Source organism: Anastrepha ludens, chromosome X (assembly GCF_028408465.1).
Source record: "Anastrepha ludens isolate Willacy chromosome X, idAnaLude1.1, whole genome shotgun sequence".
Taxonomy (NCBI): Eukaryota; Metazoa; Arthropoda; class Insecta; order Diptera; family Tephritidae; genus Anastrepha; species Anastrepha ludens.
The window spans coordinates 93,532,561-93,559,745 of record NC_071503.1 but is presented as its reverse complement, the minus strand read 5'-3'; the positions used below and the strand labels follow the sequence as shown (position 1 = coordinate 93,559,745).

At 28.8% G+C, this 27,185-nt stretch overlaps 1 protein-coding gene across 1 annotated transcript in view; it reads left to right on the top strand.

The window, feature by feature from the left end:
- Positions 1-16,979: 16,979 nt before the first annotated feature.
- Positions 16,980-27,185, top strand: part of LOC128869217 (zwei Ig domain protein zig-8-like) — a 51,694-nt gene continuing 41,488 nt past the window's right edge. The window contains exon 1 of the mRNA XM_054111745.1: positions 16,980-17,061. The gene's annotated coding sequence lies outside the window, so the exon portion shown is untranslated. The remainder of the gene's footprint in view (positions 17,062-27,185) is intronic.

Here is a 27,185-nt window from a genome sequence, read left to right as displayed (position 1 = left end):
GATATATGCATATGTTTTTGTGCTCTTTTTATCAATTGAAGAACTACATATACATAAAATAATTGTTTGGAAATTCTAGTATTGAAGTCCTAGTATTGAAATGTCCGACACAGAACTTTTTCATAAGCTACTTATGTAGTTCTTTGCAAGTTACTGTATGCTGTATGCGCACTTGACGCACAGCATCTGCGGTTGTCGAGCATTTAGAAAAACATATTTACATACACATATTGATGCATACATATGTACGAACCCACGGGCACTCGACTTGACAAAAATTCAAGATTTACCAAATATTGGCAATTAATTCTACACGACACATTCCAATATTGACTATTTTCGAATGGTCGAGAAAATTGGCATATGGGCGGCTCGTTATATGAATGAAAGTACTTTGCTCGTAGATATACATATGAGCTCGAGTTTATCAATGAATTTTTTAACACACTTTTATTAGGACGGGTTGTATGTATGTATGTAACGGAATCTTTGAGCTTAATTTTCACTGGCTTCTAAAAATCTGATCGACTTGAAATTTTGCACACCTATCAAGGACCGATGACAATGCAATAATTTGATAAAAGTTTTCCATTATCCTTACTAGGATTGCCAGGATTAATATTTTCTTTTTTTTACTGTGGGCAAAAAGTAAGGTGAATGGTGAATTTGGTTGTAAAATGAAAAATCTTTATTTATTCTTGTAAATCAGTTTCTCAGGCTCCCTCCACGAAATAAGTTCTTAATCCCGATTACTTCTTTATCACGGCCGATAACTGCATAGCTTTAGACTCACAGTCGATAAGAAAGGAATTAAATATAACACGAATATATCGAATCATTTATTCACTGACTGCAATGATAACAATAATTTTCATTCATAATAAAAAAAAATAGTTTAAAGAAACTAAAACACACGCTTTTTTGCTAATCGAACTAAAAAGTAGAAAATAAAAAATAGTTTAAAAAAACTAAAAAACACGCTTTTTTGCTAATCGAACTAAAAAGTAGAAAATAAAAAATAGTTTAAAAAGACTAAAAAACACGCTTTTATTGCTAATCGAACTAAAAAGTAGAAAATAAATTTTAATGACAAAGGGACCTATAATGAAGTAATAGCAAATCGAACGATCAGTCATAGTCAACTACCTCAGAACAGAATTATAACAAAAATTAAGATACAAATAGAGTAATTCAAATTAGAGTTAAAAGCGTGGGATGGATTTTGCTTCACTTTCATAACCCTCTGTACACAGGTAGTTGCCAAGAGAGTGATTGTAATATTTACTATATCAAGCATCCCACGGTTTTAACTCGAATTTGAATTACTCTATTTGTATCTTAATTTTTGTTATAATTCTGTAATTCTAGGGCATCAAATGTGCATATACGCACATGCAAATATGTAGATGCATATGCAGAAGAGAATTGTTTTAGCATTTGTTAGGCATATCGATCGGATATTACTCCCCAATTATTGCATGATATATGATGCGATGCTCGTGAGGTAGGTCATGGTTGCTTCATATGCGTGCAACACTATATTTACTAAAGATGCAATAGAACTTAGTTGTCCCATACAAATAATATTCTTTAAAGTTTTCTTTTATTTATTTTAAGTTTCATAGTTTTATACTACCTTAAAAATGCATACGTATGTATATTATTCCCTGTAATAAATGTAAATTGAAAAAAAATTAGTTTGGCAAAGGAACAAATGAATGTGTCAAGAGTAGCCAATGTGTCTATATTCTGTTTTAAAATTTATATTTTATACAACTTTTACAAACCCAAACCGAAAACTTATAATTAATTAAAAAATGAGTATACGGGTGTCAGAAATATCCAACCTGCACATTCAACGAACCGACGACCACTCCCCTCCTTTTGAACGTCAACCAGCGAATGCCCTCTCACAAGCAAACTGTCGGTGACAGCTCGGCTTTTCCTGACGTTTCGTCCTGCATGGACGAATCATCATCGTCGTCGATACCATCAAGTTCAGGAATTAATGCACATCACGGTTTTATGTGATCCACACTACATATGTTGCAATAACGTCTTTGTGTATGCGTTGAGTCTGGTAGATCTTCGATAATTATCTGTCGTATGTTAAGTACTTTCATAACAATATATGGTCCTTTAAATGCGGAATCCAGCTTATGGGGGAGACCTGTTGCATTTGAAACATGATCAATGACCTCTAAGTCGCCAACATAATTTTTTTTGGAGTTTGATGTCTTTGTCATAACGCTCTTTCCACTTATTTCTCGCTGCCATGATATGGTTTGCTGCTTCATCACGTTTCACCTCGATATCTGGATTACCTATATCATCATCGTTAATAGCTTGTATCATTCGGTTGTATCTCTAGGATTGAAATGAAACACAAGTTGATTAGGCGTGTATTTTGTTACCTCATTACGTTGGGCATTTATCGTCCATTGGGTGTTTGGAAGCATTTATCCCATGTTTTGGCCATTTCGCTCATACATTTCAAAGCGTTGATAACTGTTTTATTTACGCGTTCGGCCTGTCCGTTAGCCCTTGGTGTTCGTACTGCAGTTCGAAGTGAACGCCGCACCTCGATCTGTTAAGTGGTTGACCAAAAATGGCCATGATTTCTTCTAATGCTTTTATGACTGGTTCAGTTTTCGTAGTTCTGACTGCCTTTACTATTACGTACCTACTGAATCTGCATACAACTATTAACCTGGCAGTGCGCGGCTTCAATGCTGTAGTGGATTTAGTTATTGCAATTGCATTGCAGTCCGTTCGTACAACAAATGGTGTGCCGACTAATTAAACTCGTAATCGTTCAAGTGTCTCTACGATCGCCAATACTTCTAAATCATGTGATGGATACGTAGACTCAGCAGCATTACATCGTCTGCTGTAATAGTGTACCGGTTTCCAATTCTCGCCTTCTAGCTGTAACAACACTCCAGATAGCCCTACGGAACTGGCGTCGGTGTGTACTTCGTGGCTCTTTGTTACGTCAGTAGTATGTATATTCCGGACTACAGGACAATATCAAAAATGTTAAAATTTTAACATTTATTATCATTTTAACTCAAAATTTTAACATTTTTACCATTTAACTCATTTTTTTAACTTACAGTTACTCAAAATTTTAACATTTTTTAACATTTAACTCATTTTTTTAGCTTATATTATCTCAAAAAAAAGTTAAAAATTTTTAGTTGGGTCGATGAGTCCAACCCTAAATTATAGTTACTCGTAGTTAATATTTTTAAGATATTAAAGATATCTATTTTTGATGTACTCGTAATCAATATTTAGGGTTGGTACACTATTAAGGTACCAACCTTAAATTATAGTTACTCGTAGTTAATATTTTTAAGATATTAAAGATATCTATTTTTGAAGTACTCGTAATCAATATTTAGGTTGGTCCAGTTAAAATTTTGAGTTGGGTCGATTATTATTGATTGATAATTTTAAATATTTATTACAAAATATTTAAAGTAATCTATTCAAAAAAAAAAAACAAAAAAGGATACATTTATTTTTTAAAGTACCTTTCAAAAAAAAACGATGAACTTGCAACAAAATTATTGTTACAATTCCAACTGCTTAACCAACTCATCTAAACCGTATATTCTGAAGTAATGTAATTATAGTTGAGTAGTATGTTTCACAGTTGATCTTATCAACACTGCTCACAATCTATAAATAGAATAAGCTTTATAAGTATTCACAGGGTGAACTGTTTAACAGAGTTAATATGTTTCCTTCGGAAACCGTTGACAGAGTCAATATGTTCACCCTATGAACTGAAAGCTTTTATAAAGCATAAAATATACTTGCAAGATAAAGCACTGGTCCGCACAGGACCGAAGAATGAAATACTGTTGAATATGTTCACTTTGTGAACCGTTGACGGAGTCAACATGAGTCACAAACTGCAAGATAAGCATAATATTTGATCTAGAATATTCAATTAAGCTTTTATACATCAACACATGTTTCGACTCTGTCGAAACCGTTTGACTTTGTCAAACATGGTTACAAGTGCAGTAAGTATTTAGCGTTAGAAGAGGGTGGACGCAAAAAAAAAATGAAACTTTAAATTTGAACTCTTTGAAGTTCAAATTTATAAAATTTACCCAATATTGGTTCATAATTTAAATCTCTTATTAAATATGTTATTGGATTAGATGGATAAATTTTACTAATATAAAATATTTCTCGAGTCCAATTATTTTTATATTTGTTTTCAAATTGTTTTTTATGTGATTGAATTCTTACTTTTTCTCCAATTTTAAAAACTGGTTTTTCTAAATTGTTTCTATTAATTTTAAAACAATTATCAAAAATTAATTGTTCATTTTTTTCATTTACTATAAAACTAAAAAAAAAAGATCTAATTATTATATCTTTAATATTTTATTACAAATTATAACAGTAAAATTTACAATTAAATAATTGTAATTTTCTTTACTTTATTATTATAAATCAATATTTTTGATTTATCAACTTTTTAAATACATTATTAAATATTTATTATTTTGATTGATAATTCAATTCAATAAATTGTGTGTTAAAAATGATTTGGAATCTAAAGATATAAAATGTTTATCAATTCAATCTTTACCAACACCTGAAAATGTTAAACCATATTCAGTAATAATATTTGATGATATCTCTACAGAACAACAAGATAATATTTCCAATTATTTTGCTTATGGTAGACACAATAACATTTCTTGTTTTTATTTATGTCAAACATATTTAAAAATTCCTAAACAATTGATAAGAGATAATGCAAACTATATAATTATATTTAAACAAGATAAGACTAATCTGAAACACATATTTAATGACCATTGTAATGATATTGATTATGATATTTTAAAAAATATGTGTATTCAATGTTGGAAAGAACAGTTTGGATTTTTAGTAATAGATAAAGAACAAGATACAAATGATGGTAGATATAAAAAAATGTTTGAATTTTTCTTTACAATATAAAAAAATTTTTGAATTATAAAAAATGTTTAAATTTTTGTTGAATAATATTTTTTATTAATTGTTTTTTATATTGTTTAAAACAATAATTTTTCGACTACTTCATAAATTGATTTATCACTCAAGTCTATTTTTTCTAACAAATTCAAAGCTTCTTCATAGTTACTATTACTTATATTAATTACATTATCAATTTCATTAGATATATTTACTATCAATTTCAATTAGATGTATTTATATTATTTTATTCTAAATTATTTACATTACTCCAATATATATTAATATCTTTATATTTATCACTAAACAATTCTGTAATATTTTTTCTATTATTTATAAATTCAGTTAATGTAATATTTATATGCATTATTTTAGGAAACTTTGATACAATATTTCCTAACCATTCTAGTTTTTTTATGAAATTTTTACTTTTATATTTTGTAATAGTCATAATATATTCATAGCTATATTTTTTTAAACTTAAAATATTTACGATACTATTTGCTAGAATACAATAGTGTTCAAATGATTTTTTTCCAAACATTTTCATTTTAATAATATTTTCTACTTGTTTTTCTAAAGTTATTTTAATATCACTTTCATTATAATTATTAACATTAATAATAGAAGTATTTATAATATTTTGGTCATTATAATTTAAAATTAAATTTTTAAAAAAATTATTAAGTTCTTCTGGTTGCATTTTCACCTTCTGTTCTACGGGTGATTGAAGTCTTTTCAAGGTTTTCTGATCAACCAATTTTTCTTTTTTTGCTATTTGTATAGCTTGTAATTTTATTTTTTTTATCATTGTCTTCATACTTTAGAAATTTTAACTTTAAATTTCATTTTGAGAAATTATTAATCAATTCAATTTATCTTATAATTAATAAAAATTGTAATTATTTTTTAATTACAAATATAGTTAATCAATTAGTTGGTTATAATAAATATATTTTAATGTAATTATTCTATCATAATTATTGAAATAATATCATCAATTTAAATAATATAATATTGTAATTTAACAATTTTTCATTTTAAATTATAATGGATAGCTTGGTTAAATATAATTTACAAAATCCAAATTCTATGATCCAAGAACCATTGAATAACATTGAAAATTTAAGAAAAATTAATAATATTAAACAATCTTATAATTTTAATAATCTATTTAACATAAATGTGTTATTATTATTTTCTATCACTGTAATAGAAACGCAAGTAGAAACGGCTTTAAAATTAAGAAATATTAGTAACAAAGACAGAATATTATTTTCTGAAAACCAACTACCAACTCATTATATAATATTGGAAAAAATTAGAATTGGTATAGATGATAATAATAAAGAATATCTATTATCTATAGCTGCTCAAAAGATACTATCACTAAACCAATATTATACATTATTAACAAATACTAAAGATATTGTAATAAAAGATTCCAAAATAATTTAAAAAAAAAAAAATGTATCTACATAAACAATCATATTCTAACATACAGGTTGTTAAATCATTTTTATTATATTAAATGTAATTTGTAATAAATATGTTTCAAATATAATAACAATGACCGTATGCTATTTAAAAGTTACTTACAAGTACAATTTGTTGTAAATAACTTTTAAATTTTAATTATTTTTTTTATTTCAAATCTATATTTTATTTGATTATTAAATCTTATAGATAAATTTTATATTTAATAATATTTTGAATATATCAGAATATTTTGATAATACAGAAACCATTAAACATATCCACCATGAAAGATATCTTAATATTGTTCATAATAATATACGACAGAAATGATAGATAGATACTTTTAATTTAAATATTTTGATTATTACTATCTCAAATATTTGAACTATTTATTATTTAAATAACTAGTTACTAGTACATTAAATATTTGAACTATTTATTATCTAAATAACTAGTTACTAGTACATTAAATATTTGAACTATTTATTATTTAAATAACTAGTTACTACTACATTAAATATTTGAACTATTTATTATTTAAATAACTAGTTACTAGTACATTAAATATTTGAACTATTTATTATTTAAATAACTAGTTACTAGTACATTAAATATTTGAACTATTTATTATCTAAATAACTAGTTACTAGTACATTAAATATTTGAACTATTTATTATTTAAATAACTAGTTACTAGTACATTAAATATTTGAACTATTTATTATTTAAATAACTAGTTACTACTACATTAAATATTTGAAATATAAAATATTTCAAATATTTTTTTGTTTTTCTGGATAGATGTTTTTCAGAGGAGGACATGTTTTTTCAAATTATCTTCCTGTTAAAAATGAAAAAGTAGCTTTGGAAAAATGTACTAAGTGCAATTATTATTTTTAAAAATGAAAAAGTAGGATTGAAAAAATACTTGAAGTGTTCTCAATCATAAAAATACCAACGTTTAAATCAAAAATTAACGTTTAAATATAATACAAAATATTTAGATTTAAGATATAAATATGTAAGTATATTTCAAAGTAATATTTGACAGTTTTAAATTTCAAAAAAATAATAAAATAGTAAAGATATAAATAGTAAAAATATAAATAATAAAATAATAAATAATAAAATAATAAATAAAATAGATTATTTTATTATAATAAAAGTAATAATATATTTAATGTATATTTAAATATAATTTAATAATGTCGGAAAAACATTAAAAATATTGTATTCGTAACACATATTTTTAACATTATTTAATCTAAAAAAAACAAATGTTAAATATGTTAATTTTAAAAACATATTTTGTATTATTTGAATTTAAAAAAACATATTTTAACATATCAATATATTATTAATCAATTACAATATTAATAATCTATGATCTACAATATAATGGGTTTTTAATAATTTTAAAATAATGAATATTATTTTTAATCAATATATTTATTATTTTTTTTATATATTATATATTTATTTTTAATTTTATTATTTTTAAATATTATAAAATTAAATTAGTAATAAAAAATTAAATATTTTAAAAAACATATTTTTTTTATATTATTACAATTTATTTTATATTTATTATTTTTTTTATATGTTATATATTTATTTTATTTAGATTTATCTATTTATAAAATTTTATTATAATAAAAGTAATAATATATTTAATGTATATTTAAATATAATTTAATAATGTCGGAAAAACATTAAAAATATTGTATTCGTAACACATATTTTTAACATTATTTAATCTAAAAAAAACAAATGTTAAATATGTTAATTTTAAAAACATATTTTGTATTATTTGAATTTAAAAAAACATATTTTAACATATCAATATATTATTAATCAATTACAATATTAATAATCTATGATCTACAATATAATCGGTTTTTAATAATTTTAAAATAATGAATATTATTTTTAATCAATATATTTATTATTTTTTTGAAATTTAAAACTGTCAAATATTACTTTGAAATATACTTACATATTTATATCTTAAATCTAAATATTTTGTATTATATTTAAACGTTAATTTTTGATTTAAACGTTGGTATTTTTATGATTGAGAACACTTCAAGTATTTTTTCAATCCTACTTTTTCATTTTTAAAAATAATATATTAATTGCACTTAGTACATTTTTCCAAAGCTACTTTTTCATTTTTAACAGGAAGATAATTTGAAAAAACATGTCCTCCTCTGAAAAACATCTATCCAGAAAAACAAAAAAATATTTGAAATATTTTATATTTCAAATATTTAATGTACTAGTAACTAGTTATTTAAATAATAAATAGTTCAAATATTTAATGTACTAGTAACTAGTTATTTAGATAATAAATAGTTCAAATATTTAATGTACTAGTAACTAGTTATTTAAATAATAAATAGTTCAAATATTTAATGTAGTAGTAACTAGTTATTTAAATAATAAATAGTTCAAATATTTAATGTACTAGTAACTAGTTATTTAAATAATAAATAGTTCAAATATTTAATGTACTAGTAACTAGTTATTTAGATAATAAATAGTTCAAATATTTAATGTACTAGTAACTAGTTATTTAGATAATAAATAGTTCAAATATTTAATGTACTAGTAACTAGTTATTTAAATAATAAATAGTTCAAATATTTAATGTAGTAGTAACTAGTTATTTAAATAATAAATAGTTCAAATATTTAATGTACTAGTAACTAGTTATTTAGATAATAAATAGTTCAAATATTTAATGTACTAGTAACTAGTTATTTAGATAATAAATAGTTCAAATATTTAATGTACTAGTAACTAGTTATTTAAATAATAAATAGTTCAAATATTTGAGATAGTAATAATCAAAATATTTAAATTAAAAGTATCTATCTATCATTTCTGTCGTATATTATTATGAACAATATTAAGATATCTTTCATGGTGGATATGTTTAATGGTTTCTGTATTATCAAAATATTCTGATATATTCAAAATATTATTAAATATAAAATTTATCTATAAGATTTAATAATCAAATAAAATATAGATTTGAAATAAAAAAAATAATTAAAATTTAAAAGTTATTTACAACAAATTGTACTTGTAAGTAACTTTTAAATAGCATACGGTCATTGTTATTATATTTGAAACATATTTATTACAAATTACATTTAATATAATAAAAATGATTTAACAACCTGTATGTTAGAATATGATTGTTTATGTAGATACATTTTTTTTTTTTTAAATTATTTTGGAATCTTTTATTACAATATCTTTAGTATTTGTTAATAATGTATAATATTGGTTTAGTGATAGTATCTTTTGAGCAGCTATAGATAATAGATATTCTTTATTATTATCATCTATACCAATTCTAATTTTTTCCAATATTATATAATGAGTTGGTAGTTGGTTTTCAGAAAATAATATTCTGTCTTTGTTACTAATATTTCTTAATTTTAAAGCCGTTTCTACTTGCGTTTCTATTACAGTGATAGAAAATAATAATAACACATTTATGTTAAATATATTATTAAAATTATAAGATTGTTTAATATTATTAATTTTTCTTAAATTTTCAATGTTATTCAATGGTTCTTGGATCATAGAATTTGGATTTTGTAAATTATATTTAACCAAGCTATCCATTATAATTTAAAATGAAAAATTGTTAAATTACAATATTATATTATTTAAATTGATGATATTATTTCAATAATTATGATAGAATAATTACATTAAAATATATTTATTATAACCAACTAATTGATTAACTATATTTGTAATTAAAAAATAATTACAATTTTTATTAATTATAAGATAAATTGAATTGATTAATAATTTCTCAAAATGAAATTTAAAGTTAAAATTTCTAAAGTATGAAGACAATGATAAAAAAAATAAAATTACAAGCTATACAAATAGCAAAAAAAGAAAAATTGGTTGATCAGAAAACCTTGAAAAGACTTCAATCACCCGTAGAACAGAAGGTGAAAATGCAACCAGAAGAACTTAATAATTTTTTTAAAAATTTAATTTTAAATTATAATGACCAAAATATTATAAATACTTCTATTATTAATGTTAATAATTATAATGAAAGTGATATTAAAATAACTTTAGAAAAACAAGTAGAAAATATTATTAAAATGAAAATGTTTGGAAAAAAATCATTTGAACACTATTGTATTCTAGCAAATAGTATCGTAAATATTTTAAGTTTAAAAAAATATAGCTATGAATATATTATGACTATTACAAAATATAAAAGTAAAAATTTCATAAAAAAACTAGAATGGTTAGGAAATATTGTATCAAAGTTTCCTAAAATAATGCATATAAATATTACATTAACTGAATTTATAAATAATAGAAAAAATATTACAGAATTGTTTAGTGATAAATATAAAGATATTAATATATATTGGAGTAATGTAAATAATTTAGAATAAAATAATATAAATACATCTAATTGAAATTGATAATAAATATATCTAATGAAATTGATAATGTAATTAATATAAGTAATAGTAACTATGAAGAAGCTTTGAATTTGTTAGAAAAAATAGACTTGAGTGATAAATCAATTTATGAAGTAGTCGAAAAATTATTGTTTTAAACAATATAAAAAACAATTAATAAAAAATATTATTCAACAAAAATTTAAACATTTTTTATAATTCAAACATTTTTTTATATTGTAAAGAAAAATTCAAACATTTTTTTATATCTACCATCATTTGTATCTTGTTCTTTATCTATTACTAAAAATCCAAACTGTTCTTTCCAACATTGAATACACATATTTTTTAAAATATCATAATCAATATCATTACAATGGTCATTAAATATGTGTTTCAGATTAGTCTTATCTTGTTTAAATATAATTATATAGTTTGCATTATCTCTTATCAATTGTTTAGGAATTTTTGAATATGTTTGACATAAATAAAAACAAGAAATGTTATTGTGTCTACCATAAGCAAAATAATTGGAAATATTATCTTGTTGTTCTGTAGAGATATCATCAAATATTATTACAGAATATGGTTTAACATTTTCAGGTGTTGGTAAAGATTGAATTGATAAACATTTTATATCTTTAGATTCCAAATCATTTTTAACACACAATTTATTGAATTGAATTATCAATCAAAATAATAAATATTTAATAATGTATTTAAAAAGTTGATAAATCAAAAATATTGATTTATAATAATAAAGTAAAGAAAATTACAATTATTTAATTGTAAATTTTACTGTTATAATTTGTAATAAAATATTAAAGATATAATAATTAGATCTTTTTTTTTTAGTTTTATAGTAAATGAAAAAAATGAACAATTAATTTTTGATAATTGTTTTAAAATTAATAGAAACAATTTAGAAAAACCAGTTTTTAAAATTGGAGAAAAAGTAAGAATTCAATCACATAAAAAACAATTTGAAAACAAATATAAAAATAATTGGACTCGAGAAATATTTTATATTAGTAAAATTTATCCATCTAATCCAATAACATATTTAATAAGAGATTTAAATTATGAACCAATATTGGGTAAATTTTATAAATTTGAACTTCAAAGAGTTCAAATTTAAAGTTTCATTTTTTTTTTGCGTCCACCCTCTTCTAACGCTAAATACTTACTGCACTTGTAACCATGTTTGACAAAGTCAAACGGTTTCGACAGAGTCGAAACATGTGTTGATGTATAAAAGCTTAATTGAATATTCTAGATCAAATATTATGGTTATCTTGCAGTTTGTGACTCATGTTGACTCCGTCAACGGTTCACAAAGTGAACATATTCAACAGTATTTAATTTTTTTGGTCTGTGCGGGACCAGTGCTTATCTTGCAAGTATATTTTATGCTTTATAAAAGCTTTCAGTTCATAGGGTGAACATATTGACTCTGTCAACGGTTCACTCTGTGAATACTTATAAAGCTTATTCTATTTATAGATTGTGAGCAATGTTGATAAGATCAACTGTTTGCTTTGCATACTACTCAGCTGTAATTACATTACTTCAGGGTATACGGTTTAGATGAGTTGGTTAAGCAGTTGGAATTATAACAATTATTTTGTTGCAAGTTCAAATCTGACTCAAAGACTCTTGTTTTGTTGTGGAGTTCATCGTTTTTTTTGAAAGGTACTTTAAAAAATAAATGTATCCTTTTTTGTTTTTTTTTTTGAATAGATTACTTTAAATATTTTGTAATAAATATTTAAAATTATCACTCAATAATAATCGACCCAACTCAAAATTTTAACTGTACCAACCTAAATATTGATTACGAGTACTTCAAAAATAGATATCTTTAATATCTTAAAAATATTAACTACGAGTAACTATAATTTAAGGTTGGTACTTTAATAGTGTACCAACCCTAAATATTGATTACGAGTACATCAAAAATAGATATCTTTAATATCTTAAAAATATTAACTACGAGTAACTATAATTTAGGGTTGGACTCATCGACCCAACTAAAAATTTTTAACTTTTTTTTGAGATAATATAAGCTAAAAAAATGAGTTAAATGTTAAAAAATGTTAAAATTTTGAAAAACTGTAAGTTAAAAAAATGAGTTAAATGGTAAAAATGTTAAAATTTTGAGTTAAAATGATAATAAATGTTAAAATTTTAACATTTTTGATATTGTCCTGTAGTCCGGAATATACATACTACTAATAAAACTATCCCCCGCTGAGTGCAAAGAGCATGTTTTAATTTTTCAAAAGCTGTGGCATGTTCGTCTGTCCACACGAATGTTTGTGCCTTCTTTAGTAACGTTGTTAGCGGCGTAGCGGTACTATCTTAATCTGGTATAAACTTCCTGAAAAAACCGGTTGAGCCAAGGAATCGACGGACTTCACTTACATTAGTGGGCTGAGGAAAAGCTTTAATTGATTTTGTTTTCTCCTCACCAGGCTTAATACCATCTTGGTTTACGACATGGCCTAAGAATTGAACATTTCTTGACATAAAAGTACATTTACTTGGTTTTAGCGTGAGACCAGTATTTCGTACTGCCTCCAAAAACTCGGCTAGGACATCAATACCTTCACCAACATTCTTTGTTTGTCTCGGTTTCTCAAACCAAGTACAAGATTAATAATCATATGATGAAATACCATTGGCGCATTTCGAAGTCCAAATGGCATTACATTATACTCGTATAACCCTTCAGGCGTCAAAAACGCTGTGAGCTTCTTGCTCTCCTCATATAATGGAATTTGATAATATGCTGCAGTGACATCAAGGGTAGTGAAAAACGTTTTACCCCCAAGCTTTGACAACTGCTCTTCTACTATTGGCATTGGAAATTGTTTTTCTATCGTGACCGCATTAAGTGCCCTAAAGGCAACGCACATTCTATCTTCCCCGTTTGACTTCTTCACTATTACAACTGGAGCTGCGTAAGGCGATGAGCTCTGACGAATTATTTTGTGCTTAAGCAAGTCGTCAATTATCGTGGAAAGTACAGGTCATTCATGCATTTCATCTTTGCTTAACGATACGTCAATATTAAAACCGTTTGCAGTATTTTTCTGTATTTGCATATTTCCCGACTGTATAACTAATGAACAATCTTTTTGACACAAAACATCTCGTCCAATGAACAGATCGTATGGCATAAACTCATCGGGTACTATCTGCAATTTCGTATTCAGTGCGCCGCCTTCTATAACTAATTTTACTTCAATTTCTTCTTTGCTTTCAACGCTTGCTTTCTAACACATGCATTATTTTCCGCATTGGTTGGTACTTTGGATTCGGATATGATTGATGTGTCGCTGCCAGTATCGATAAACGCCGAATACTGGTCACCATTCAGCAAAACACTTTACATAAACGGTGGATATAAATTTTCACTAACTACCTTCGCAACCGTTGATTTTTCATAGCGGCAAGACTTAAAATCGTGTCCCACCTTGTTACATTTTGCGCATCTTTCATTTCTTGGAGGCTTTGGACATTTTGCTGCAATGTGTCCATACTCGTTGCAATTAAAAAATCTTGTAGATTTCTTCTCTGTAGTAACATTTCGTGTTACCTCGTTTGCATTTCTATTACCACTATCTGTACCTTTGAACGCACAATATACATCTGCTAAACTATCAAGACATCGCAATAAATCGTTACACGTTGATAATTTCATTGCCAAAAGGGTGCGTGTTAAGCTACTGTCATTTAACCCCCGAATAATATAGGTATTGAATAATTCTTCATCAACCTTACCTCGCCTACCAATATTTGACATAGCGTAATAATATTGACAAAAAATTTTACTTGTTCGCCTCTTTCTTCGTGATAATTCCATGTGCACTTCTGCCGTATACATTGTGAAAGGAAAATCTGTTTGAAATGCTGATACAAAAGCTGACCATCGGTGATATACGTTTTGTGCATCGAGCCATTCTTTGGCCACCCCTTTCAACTTTGATTGAGCGGCTAACAAAATTTCTTGACCAGACCATCCTTATGCTTCTCGTAGCTGTATAACTTTATCAAGAAACTGTTTCGATGTTAAACTCCCTTTTAATGGATCAAAATCAGCTAATAATGCGATGATGTCGTGTTCTGCGCTTCTTTTCCATTCACGTTGCGTCATTGGGACTAACAATGGACGATCTACTGCTATTGGTGTACTATTAATATCATGTTCTGATGAACTCCTTGGTATTTCAGCGTGAACCTCTGTTGTGGCAGTTGAATGATTATCGTGGCAACTAACTTCTGCTGGAATCGTTGTGGCGTTCGACGGTGTTATCGTTTGCCTGGTCTGTACTGTCACCAAATCGTTTACAGACTTAGCTAGCCCCGCAATAATGTCACGCATTTCTTCATTTGCTTCTGCATAGCTGTAACTTCGCTGCTTACCTCCAACTCTCAGCATCAACTTCATCAGCTCCGTAAATTTCTGTCAATATAAGATTTTTTTGCTGCATTATTGCCCATTACCGTCGCACCTTGGTTTTGTAGCAATTTGTTGATTTGTGTTAAAATATTTAATTAAATTTAACCGCTTCCAATTCTTAAAATAAAAAGACCACCACGTTTTTATATTTCATCAATTTTTATTTCAATTCTTTTCTTCTTTTACGACCCGTCACCGCAGAAAATCATATACAAATTGAACGCGTCTTAACCGACAAAATCAAATTCAAGACAAAGAAATAAGAACATAAGTCCCGCTATAATTCATATATATGCATACATAAAGAGTCTTAGGAATTTAGTATTTATGTAATAAAATCAAAGCCTACTATGTATTAATACAAGCTATCTCGTTTGAACCAAAGCAATTAGTCTTGTTCATTTTGCATGTCACTGCAACAAACACACACATACATATGTGTACATATCACATGAATTTATATTAATATACATATAAGCGTGAGGAAACTTACATTAGGTTGTGCCATCACAATCATAGATGACTAGATGTGAAACTCTTTTTCTCGTGAGAGCGCTAAAAAATGTGCATTTTTTATAACATTTTCCAATATTGCCACACCGGTAGAAACATGAATTGGGTATTTTCTGAAATAAAAATTGGGAATTTTTAGTTTCCACGCCACCATTGAGATTAGTATTTAGTGTGCGGTTGCCCAATAGTATATTACTCGTAAACACCTACATATACTAAAAATAAGCACAATCCGTATGAAATATATACATAAATAAGCAAAAAATTTAAAAATTTATATGTAAATGAAATTATTTAAAACTGAAATACAAAAGTAATTTAATAATAATAAAGTAATGAACGCAAAAAACATAAGTTATAATTAAAAACATGACATATTGCGATTGTTTAATATAACTCAGAAAGTGGGTAACAAAAAAAATCTCAAACAACGAACACAATAAGTTAAAGCAGATTACCTTTAATTTTTGTAAAATATCTCAAACTAAAATTCAATTCCCTTCTACTCTTTTCAACCATAAAATATTTACAAATTTACATAAACCAACACACAGTTTTCAATAAAATTACATGTAGGTACGAGTAAAACATATTCGTATATGCATATATGTACATAAGACTAATTAAAAGTAGAAGTCGAAAAGGATATAACGAGCTTTGGATTCTACAAACTCACTTCAATTCAAATTATTACATTTCAATTGAATTAATTTTAAGACAAATAATTATAAACATTTCAACACGTCATTTCTCCATTAAGCAAAAACGAACTGTTTTCGTCTGTTATTTTTGGCGCGTTTCTTCTGGCAGTCTGCCATTTCGACTATCAGCTGTTCAAAATCCCATAATGTGTGAGTGCTGCCACGTTTTGATACGTCCTCATGGGCGCGCTCTCTCTCAAAATGAAGAAGTTTCACATCTTATTATCTATGATCACAATAAAGCGATGTTTGTTACAGTGACTTCAACACACCTGCTCAAAATTAACAAGAAACAGAAGTTATTTGGAAACATACAAATATGATAACATTAATGACTAAACTAAATGTTAAGCGGTGGCAGGTCGAGTACTCTGGGAAATCATACAAAAAACCCAGTAAAACCCAATCAGACCAATATAGTTCAAATCTAACAAACTTTAAATCATTAAGTAATTAAAAAAAATATGTAAGTATACAAAAGTTTAGTAGTTTAATAACTATAAATATATATTTAGTTGTAATAAAAAGAGTTTAAATCATCAGCCCAAGTTGATCTCTTAAATCGGTAAATCGTGGTCCTGGTAATGGTTTGGTTAAAAAATCAGCCAATTGTTTACCTGTAGGAATATACTTAAGAAAAATTAGTTTTCTTTCAATTTGATCTCTAGAAAAATGATATTTGATATCGATATGTTTAGTTCTTTTATGGTATGTAGGATTGTTAGCAATACTAATACATCCTAGATTGTCTTCAAATATTTTTATGGGTTGCTCATAGTCTAATTTAATACTATTTGCTAGTGATTTCAACCACATAGCTTCCCTAGTGGCCTCAAATAACGCCATATATTCAGCTTCAGTCGACGATGCTGCAACAGAATTTTGTTTCTTCGTATTCCAACAAATAAGACATGAGTCAAACATTTTGAATAAATACCCTGTAGTACTTTTTCTATCGTTTTCATTTCCGGCCCAGCCGGAATCGACATAACCAGTAAAAATGTTATCAAAATCTTCATTTCTTACAAAAGTTAGTTTTAGATTAATTGTACCTTTTACATACCTCAATACCCTTTTTAGGCACTGCCATAGTTCTTTATTATTCTTATTCGTATATCTACTTAAAATGCTAATTGATGTACTTAAATCAGGCCGAGTACATAACATTATATACATTAGGCAACCAATTAAATTTCGACATGGCGCATTATATATTTTATCTGAATTTAAATTTTCATAATCCAATTTATATTACTTGGAAGTGGAGTATTAACTGGATTACAACCATCCATGCCAAATTTTTCAAAGACTTTATTGATATAAGCCGATTGACTAAGTTCAATTTTATTATTTTGTCTACTAATTATTTGTATTCCGATAAAATGTCTAATTCCAGCTAAATCAGACATTCTGAATTTACCCATTAAATAATCTTTAAACCTTGACATTGTTGCTAAGTCGTATGTTGCTATGACTAAATCATCGACATATAATAATAAATAAATATTCTTCTTTACTTCAGATTTATCCAATATATAAATACAATGATCTACTTCTGAGCTAACAAATCCAATTTCTAGTAATGTCTTTTCAAACATTTCATACCAACATCTAGCTGCCTGTTTAAGACCATAAATTGATTTATTTAGTTTACACACTTTATCATCTTCGCATGGTAACCCTTGAGGAATTTTCATATAAATTTCCTCTTTGAATTTTCCATTTAAAAATGCCGTTTTCACATCCATATGATGAACTTTCAATTCAAATTGATTCGATAAAGACAGAATAATTCGAAAACTTGATATTCTTGCTACCGGAGCAAAAGTCTCATCATAGTCAGTTAAATATTTTTGTGTAAAACCGCGAGCAACAAGTCTAGCTTTGCATCTGACAGGGTTACCCATTTCATCATTCTTGATTGTGAAAACCCACTTACAATCAATAATATTTTTATTTTTCGGATTATCAACTATAATCCATGTTTCATTCAATATATGAGAATCTAGTTCTGCTTTAATTGCCTTTTCCCATTTTAATCTGTCATGCCTGTCTTTTATCTCATCATAATTGTTTGGTACATCAGAAAAAGACATTTGTGAGTATAGTAGGCAACTATCCAAATCCAAAAATCTGTAAGATTTTGGTGGTTTATCTCTCAGCCTATCACTTCGTCTCACTTCAATATTTTTTTCCATACTTTCATTCTGGGACTTAGGCTCATCTTCTTCCTTACTTTCTTTCAGGAAATTATCATTTTGAAAGTCACCCTGTTCATCTTCCTTACTTTCATTCTGGAATATTCTATTTTTCCTACTCTCATTCGGGAGATTAATTTTCATATTTTCATTACTTTCATGCTGTGATTCATTTTGCTGATCCGTACTATCATTCTGGATAGCCCAACCACTTTCAGGGCTTTCAACTTCCAAAATCTCTGTGTTAGTCATATTAATTTCATCTACAACTACATCTCTGGCTACAACAAACTTATTTTCCTCTAACACCCATAACTTATAACCATTTGTTTCGTAACCAACAAGTAAGGGAGAATGGGGAGTTGTGAGACGGGTTTTGTTTTTGGACCCGTACTACTCAAAATCTTAATATTCTGCATATGTCAACGATGGAATCTTAAGTCAATGAATACTGGAAGCTATTGGTATGGCCTATTTAACAAAACTACAATTTTCCTTAAAATTAAAATTGTACAATATATAATAATATAAAATATAATACAAAATACAAAAATGTGGGGAGTTGTGAGACACCATGGTTTAAATAAAAAAAAGACTTATTTTAGTTGTTAGTTCTTTATTAAGATGAAAAATAAAAAAGAAAAGACAATTGTTATAAAAAAGTGTATAAAAAATGCAATGCCATCAATCTGATGATTCGCAGTGAGAACATGTATAATAACCAGTTCGTAAATTGGCACACTTTAGGTGCACAGCTCGATCGCATACATTGCAATGAATGGAATCTACGAAAAAGCGGAAAAACAGCAAAAACTCAAATTTAACCAAAAATTTCATGATATATACACAAACAATGCATGAATATTGCGAGGTACTTATGAAAGATGCGTTAAAACGTCGAAAAAAACGGTGTCTCACAACTCCCCACATTTGTTGTCTTACAACTCCCCAAATCGTTTTTTTTTTATAAATGGCCGCGTAGTCATAAACACATCGAACGTTCATGCCCAAGTGAATGTGTAAATTCAAAGCTAATAGGACAATTAATAATTTGTATATATTTGCTGAAGCAAATTGCAACTGATCGAATGTATCGCAAAACAAATGATGAAAAAAACTTACCGAGAAATTCCAAAACACAGTAACTGGAGAGACGCGTTGAATGCGTGTAAATATGACCAATGCTAGCTGAAAAGTGAGATCGCATCGAGAACACTTGTTGACACTTAAAATCGAATGTAAACAAATGAATAATGCCGAAAGGTAACAATGTCTCACAACTCCCTGTGTCTCACAACTCCCCATTTTCCCCTATACATTTTAAAGATTTTTCATCAAATTTTCTCTTTCTTGTTTTGTTGTGCATATAAACTGTAGAGCCAAAAACTTTCAAATATTTTAAGTTTGGCTTTCGACCATGCCACATCTCAAAGGGAGTTTTTTTCTTATCATATAGAGCATTACTTGGGGTTCGGTTTATTAAATAAGAAGCTGTCAACACAGCTTCTCCCCAAAAACATTTATCTAATTTTTTTCCATTTATCATAGCTCGTGCCTTTTCAGTTATAGTTCTTATCATACGCTCAGATACACCATTCAGTTGTGGTGTATGCGGAATTGTTAAATGGTAGCTTATACCCTTTTCAACACAATACTCTCTCATCTCATTTGATAAATATTCCCTACCATTATCGACATACAAATTTACTAATTTTAGATTAAAGTGATTTTCACTTTTTGCAACAAAGTCTTTAAAATGAGCAAACACATCTGACTTATGGGCTATCAAGTATGTTACACAATAAAGTGTATATTGATCAACAAAAATTACGTAGTAATTTCTACCATCAACTGTAAGAGGCGTAATCGGACCACATACATCTGAGTGTATTATAAACAATGGCCTTTTTATATAGTCCTTATCTTTAAACTTTGAAAATGGCAATCGTGCTTGTTTCCCTTTTATACAAGCCTCACAGACATCATTATCAATTTTAATACTATCTAATAACTCTGTATCCTCACGCATTTTATTTCGTTTCATTTCTATTAATTCCCCTTTACTAATATGACCTAATCGTTCATGCCACAATTGGTATGAGCTTTTATTGATTTTGTCTGTTATAAATGCTCTACAACAAACTTCAAATTCTATAACAGGAATATTAATAGAACACATACCTTTAAACAGTACCTCACCCCCTTTTGATATTTCCACACCTCCTGTCGAAAATACAACCTTCATGCCGGCATCCGCCATTTTATTTACTGATAGTAAGTTTTGTGGAATATTCTCACAGTATAAGACTTTTTTAAGCGTTACATTTGACCGCCAGGAGTTTTTCATCTTCATCGTGCCCATAGCTGTTGCGTATATATATTCCTCACTCTTGGCAATTGCAATTTTAATTGGCTGTTCCAACTCAGTACAGTTTAGCAGTAAACTTTTATCATTTACCATATGGTCGGATGCACCAGAGGCCAAAATAAAAAATATATTTTTCGAATTTTTATTTTCGTAGTTGATTACAGTTTTTAACATGAACGCGAAACCGGTATTAGATTGGACAGCAGCAGTAGCAGCCGTCTGCACTTGCTTAGCTTTATCTTTATTTTGATTGTTCTGTTGCCTTTTGTATATAAAGCAGTCTCTTTTAATATGCCCGATTTTCTTACAATGGTGCAATTTTAAGTGAACCTTTTTATTTGCTTTAAGTTTAAAATTATTTTTAAATTTATTATTTGCTTTATATTCACTTGGTTCACAATTTCCAACAGCTTGCAGAACTTTTAAGCTCGTATCTTTTTGTGCCAATTTCAATTTTATTTCATGATCCAGCAGCCTGGTTTTAACAAATGCCAAAGTTAAATTTTGTTCAGACAGAGTTTCGACTGCTGTTATGATCCCATCATATGACGAGGGAAGAGTTAGTAACAAATGTGATACTTTGTCCATTTCGTCTACTTTTGCACCCGAACCAATTAATTCTGTGACCAAGTCATCAAACACATTAAAATGATTCATTAAATTTAAATTTGGCTTTAGTTCTAACGAAAGTAATTGTTTCTTACGGACAATTGAGATGCAACACTTTTACGCTCGTATATTTTGTCCAAATTAAAAAAAAAAATTCTCTTGCGGTACACTCTGCACTAGCAAAACTTAAAAACGAATCGCTTAAAAATTGAATTATAATACTTTTCGCAGTTCTTTCGGCTTTTGCCCACAGTTCACTTTCTTTTTCTGGTTGTATGTATTGTGTCAATTTGTGCCTGGGCCCATAACCTGTTAAAATATTTCATTAAATTTAACCGCTTCCAATTCTTAAAATAAAAAGACCACCAAGTTTTTATATTTCATCAATTTTTATTTCAATTCTTTTCTTCTTTTACGACCCGTCACCGCAGAAAATCATGTACAAATTGAACGCGTCTTAACCGACAAAATCAAATTCAAGACAAAGAAATAAGAACATAAGTCCCGCTATAATTCATATACATATATGTATACAAGAGTTTTAGGAATTAGGTATTCATGTAATAAAATCAAAGCCTACTATGTATTAATACAAGCTATCTCGTTTGAACCAAAGCAATTAGTCTTGTTCATTTTGCATGTCACTGCAACAAACACACACATACATATGTGTACATATCACATGAATTTATATTAATATACATATAAGCGTAAGGAAACTTACATTAGGTTGTGCCATCACAATAAAGCGATGTTTGTTACAGTGACTTCAACAATTTGATCAACCCTTAAAGTGTTTAATTTGATAATTTTTCTCACATTATAGTGTAATTAACTTTTCTGCATGCAATTGCCATCCAAAAAAAATGAAAAACTGGCTTGCTTTATGTTCTGCAGAAATTCACTTGTAATCACGTTGGTTTTTCTTGAACGTCTACTCGTTGTTCAGCCCGTATAGCTCACAATAATTCCCCTCAATAGAATTCCAGAACGTTTTTCAATATTGCACCACTGCACGTTGTACGTTGCTCTTAAGCCGTTGCAAAAACACAAAACAAAAAAAATCTACTCTTGCTTTTTGTTTTTGCGTTCTCGTCGTTTTATTTGTATTGAAGTCGTTGCAAACACACAAACGAAACTTCTGCTTGTGTTTTTACTTTCGTTACTTCGATCGTTGATTCGTTTGCGTTTCCCTTTTGTTGTGTAAATATACAAAGTCACTCGTCGTGTTTGTTCTTTGATTCGCTTACTGGTGGAATTTATGCCCTCGCTTGTGTCGTTGATTGAAAATTCAATTCGTATGTAGGAATGGATGTAAAATATGTTCATCCCACTTCTGAGATGTCAAGAATAGCCAATTTGCCTTTATTCTGGCCGAAAACTTATAATTAATTAAAAAATGAGTATACGGGTGTCAGGAATATCCAACCTGCACATTCAACGAACCGACGACTACTCCCCTCCTTTTGAACGTCAACCAGCGAATGCCCTCTCACAAGCTAACTGTCGGTGACAAATGCATATACAAATGTACATAAATATGATAAGGTGATGCGTCGTGAGATAGGTCATTGTTGCTGCAGTGCGTGTGCGCATGCATATGTAACACCAAAAGAATTGAAGGTGCACTGTATTTTGTTTATATTCTTCTTTTTAGATTAAATCAACAAAGCCTTAAAGTTTGAATGTTGCGCATAATTTTGTTGATATTTATTTCAAAATATAAAGTGAATAAAATTACGTTTATCAAGGGATTATAGAAAGGCACAAGCAAATTCCTTGCAAAATGCCGTCGGCATTTGTCAATTTGATTTCATACAGAAACCAAAAACTGAGCAGAGCCAATGTACTTGTACATAATTCACTGTAATCAGCTGTGTTAAAAAGTTCCCGCTGTCGAGTTGAGCGAGGTGAAAAAGTCTTCGCGGTTTCACTTCAGTTTTGACAATTGACACTATTCGTAGCTCGTGAGACTTCTCTATACATTAACGTTCTCTGCCGTGTTCTATAATTACAATCGTATATCTACAAATACGCCATATTCGCCAAGAAAATAACTTACCACTAAAAAGTCCTCTCTTACGTAAACCTCGTAGCCCCCCGTGGCTGGTCTCAAAATCGACATTTATAGATCAGTTAGCGCTCCTGCCCAAATCCAGCACTCCCAACGTAGTCTACAACGCTATATTCCGCGAAACCGTGGCTCGATTCAAACAATATAACTGGCGGTTTATTTTCACTGGCGGCTCCAAAGCAGTACACACTACTTTCGCTGTCGTTTGCGAAAAAAATGAACCAATTTCACACGGCCTATTTTCCCCCTACTGCTCCATCTTTACAGCTGAAGCTACTGTAATATTGCACACTGTCCAACACGCTACTAAAAATACAGGAAAATACATAATTTGTACCGCTAGCCAACCCTGTTTCACGCCATCAATCAATGCAATAACACCAATAACATCAATCTAATCTCCTACCCACATAAGATAAAGATAATGTGGGTACCAAGCCACACCGGCATCGACGGTAATATCTACGCAGACAAAATGGCCAAAGACACCACTTTCATCCCGACAGTCACATCCAGCCTCTTCATCAAGAGCGACATATATCGCCTAGTTAACCAAAAAAGATGCACCCAGCTGGCTCTTGACTGGATAGATTACAACCATCATTACTCCAGAATCAACCCAACCCAACCCGGACCAAACCTCACTACCCTTCATCCATACCAACAAACAGGGCCACACCTTTTATACGGCTCCGAATCGCACATACCATACGCACACATGCTGTCCCTTCTGTATTGCCCAACAAGCGTTCTCCATCTAATTGCTTTCTGCCCAGGACTCGATGCCAAAAGACAACAGAAATTCGCTGGAACTGACCCCTCCGCACTTTTTATGAACCCATCGAAAAAAACATAAGAACAATGTATGGATTCTTAAAAGACGCCGACCTACTCCGAAGGATTTAAAACCGTTCATACTTCCCGGACAGCTGATAGCCTCTGATGCTAGTGCTGCATGACAACCCAGTTTATATAATAGTTATTAACATTGTATGAGCTTATTATTATTATAGCTTAAAAATTGTTTCGCATTGGGCTGATTTGTCTTCTCATATTTTTATAGTACAATTGTCAAAGGGTTCAGTCTTACAAATAAAGTTACTCATATACTTTTTGCATTTGGAAATTATTTGATATTTGTTACATTTTGCGATCTTAGGGTCTAAATTAATTTTACCATGCTTATGTGTTAAAGGATATACATACATTAAATAGGCTACATTTAGTTTTGAGGTAGGATATTTGTATATTGTTATAATTGCTTCTTGTAGGTAACAGGTATGAATGTCGGCATATTCTAATATATTAATTATTGGAAGATCTAGAAATCGTACACATCTTTCAACTTTAATGTGCCAAAATAAAAATTATTAATTTTCGCTACATTTATAGTGTGGAGTTCATTATAAACTTCTGTTATAACAATGTTTTCGGTTATTGTTTTGGGATCAAGGGTTTCGAGTATTCTTTCGAACTATGAGTTAATTGTCCTTTGCTTGTTATTATTTTGTATTAGCATATTAAGTAAAACTTTTAGTTCAGGTTGGTTTTCTAGATGATCATTTCATTATACATACTTTCGTGTGGCGCTAGTATTTTTAAAAGGTTAGCTATAAGAAAGCTGTATCTGGATAAATGTGAACAAGGTCGGTTTCCACTTGAACATATTTCCTATTAGTTAAATCCATTATATTGAAGCAAAGTGCGATAGAGAAGAGTAAGGTAAACACTATTCCATACATGCCTTTACCCTAATATTGTCCTTATGGATAATGACTTTTTTATTTGTCGTTACTGTTTCGCCGTTGTCTTTTTGACTTGTCTTGCGTATTTTTGTACGTTTTGTTCCGTATATGCGTCTTCGAATAAATTACGTCTCCTTCTTTGTAGTTCAGTTTTTTGCGATTGCAGTTGTGGTATCGCAAAACTTTATCTTGGTTTTGTTGAAGACGCTCTTTGATGTCATGATACCTCCTTTGATTGAAGAACACGTCTTCGGGTTTATCGTTGGTTAACGAATGGATAGTTTTGTTGTACTGTCGGACTGCTTCAAATATCTGTTAATCAGGTTCCGAACTGTGTTTGTTGTGCACATATTCCAGTTAATGTTGACTCGTTATCAGTCATTACAAACTTTGCGTTTGGGTATATTTGTGATAGTATCTCGTCTACGTATTTGTATGGGTCCTTCTTTGATGGTACCTATTTGTCTCAAATGGCAGAATTTTGAGTATTGAACTCATGTACATATTATTGCTCATAAAAAATAAGTCTAAGTGTATGTATTCGCCTACCTTGTTCGGTACTGGTGCTGAACCTATTGGTTGTTTATTTGGTCGACGTTCATATTTGTTTGTGAGGCAAATTTCGTAGTCCTGTACTTCCTTTTTACAAGCGTCACGCATGTTCGGCCAGTAATATTTGAGCGAAATTTCCTGTGCGTTATTTTTGTATGTAGTTTCTGTGAGCAAGTTTGTGTCTTGTATGATTTGTTCTTGTTGTTCGATGTCGACAAACAATTTTTGCGCCAGTACAATCGCTACGGTTGGAAATGTGTCGATAATGTCATTTTCGAAGTAAAATAATATTTCCTTGACTATTTGTAGGGCATTAGTTACTTTTGGTCTAATTGTATTTTTTAGTCTGTCTAGCAATTCAGTTTTGGTGTTAAAAAAATCGTATGTCGGCTGTTAGAAAATATGTTTTGTGAGGATATTTCGATGGTATTCTAATCTGAATGTCTTACACTAACTTGATTTTTAAATGCGTTTAGTGGTTGCTTTACTCGTTTGAGTTTTTGTGTTGGGGAGCTTTGTGCTGAATGTTGGGAGTCATCAGAGTTTACAGTGAAGTTTATTTCCTGGCGAGAAAGTGCATCAGCGACAACGTTCTGATGTTCGGGTATGTAAACGAGCTCTGGGCCGTATTCTTCGATGAAATTTTTCCATCTTTTCAATTTTGTACTGGGGTTTTTTCTGATATAGAGAATATTAAAGATTGATGGTCAGTGTAAATTGTTAAATCTGCTATACCATACAAGTAATCACGTAGTTTCTGTAGTGGCCATACAATTGCGAATAACTCTTTCTCATTCGTGGAGTAATTCTGTTCTGTTTCGCTGAGCGTTCGTGAAATTAATGATATGGGTTTTTGGTTTCGAGATAATACGGCTCCTATAGCGTAGTTACTAGCTGGTTTGCTAAAATTTGGTTGGAGGAGTTCAACTTAGGATTGCAGTTCCTCTTTTATTTTATTCAGTGATTCTAGTACAAGTTCATCTAAGGTGATTTTTATTTTTGCGCTTTGATTCGTTAATATGCCACCACAGAAAGTAGTGAGTG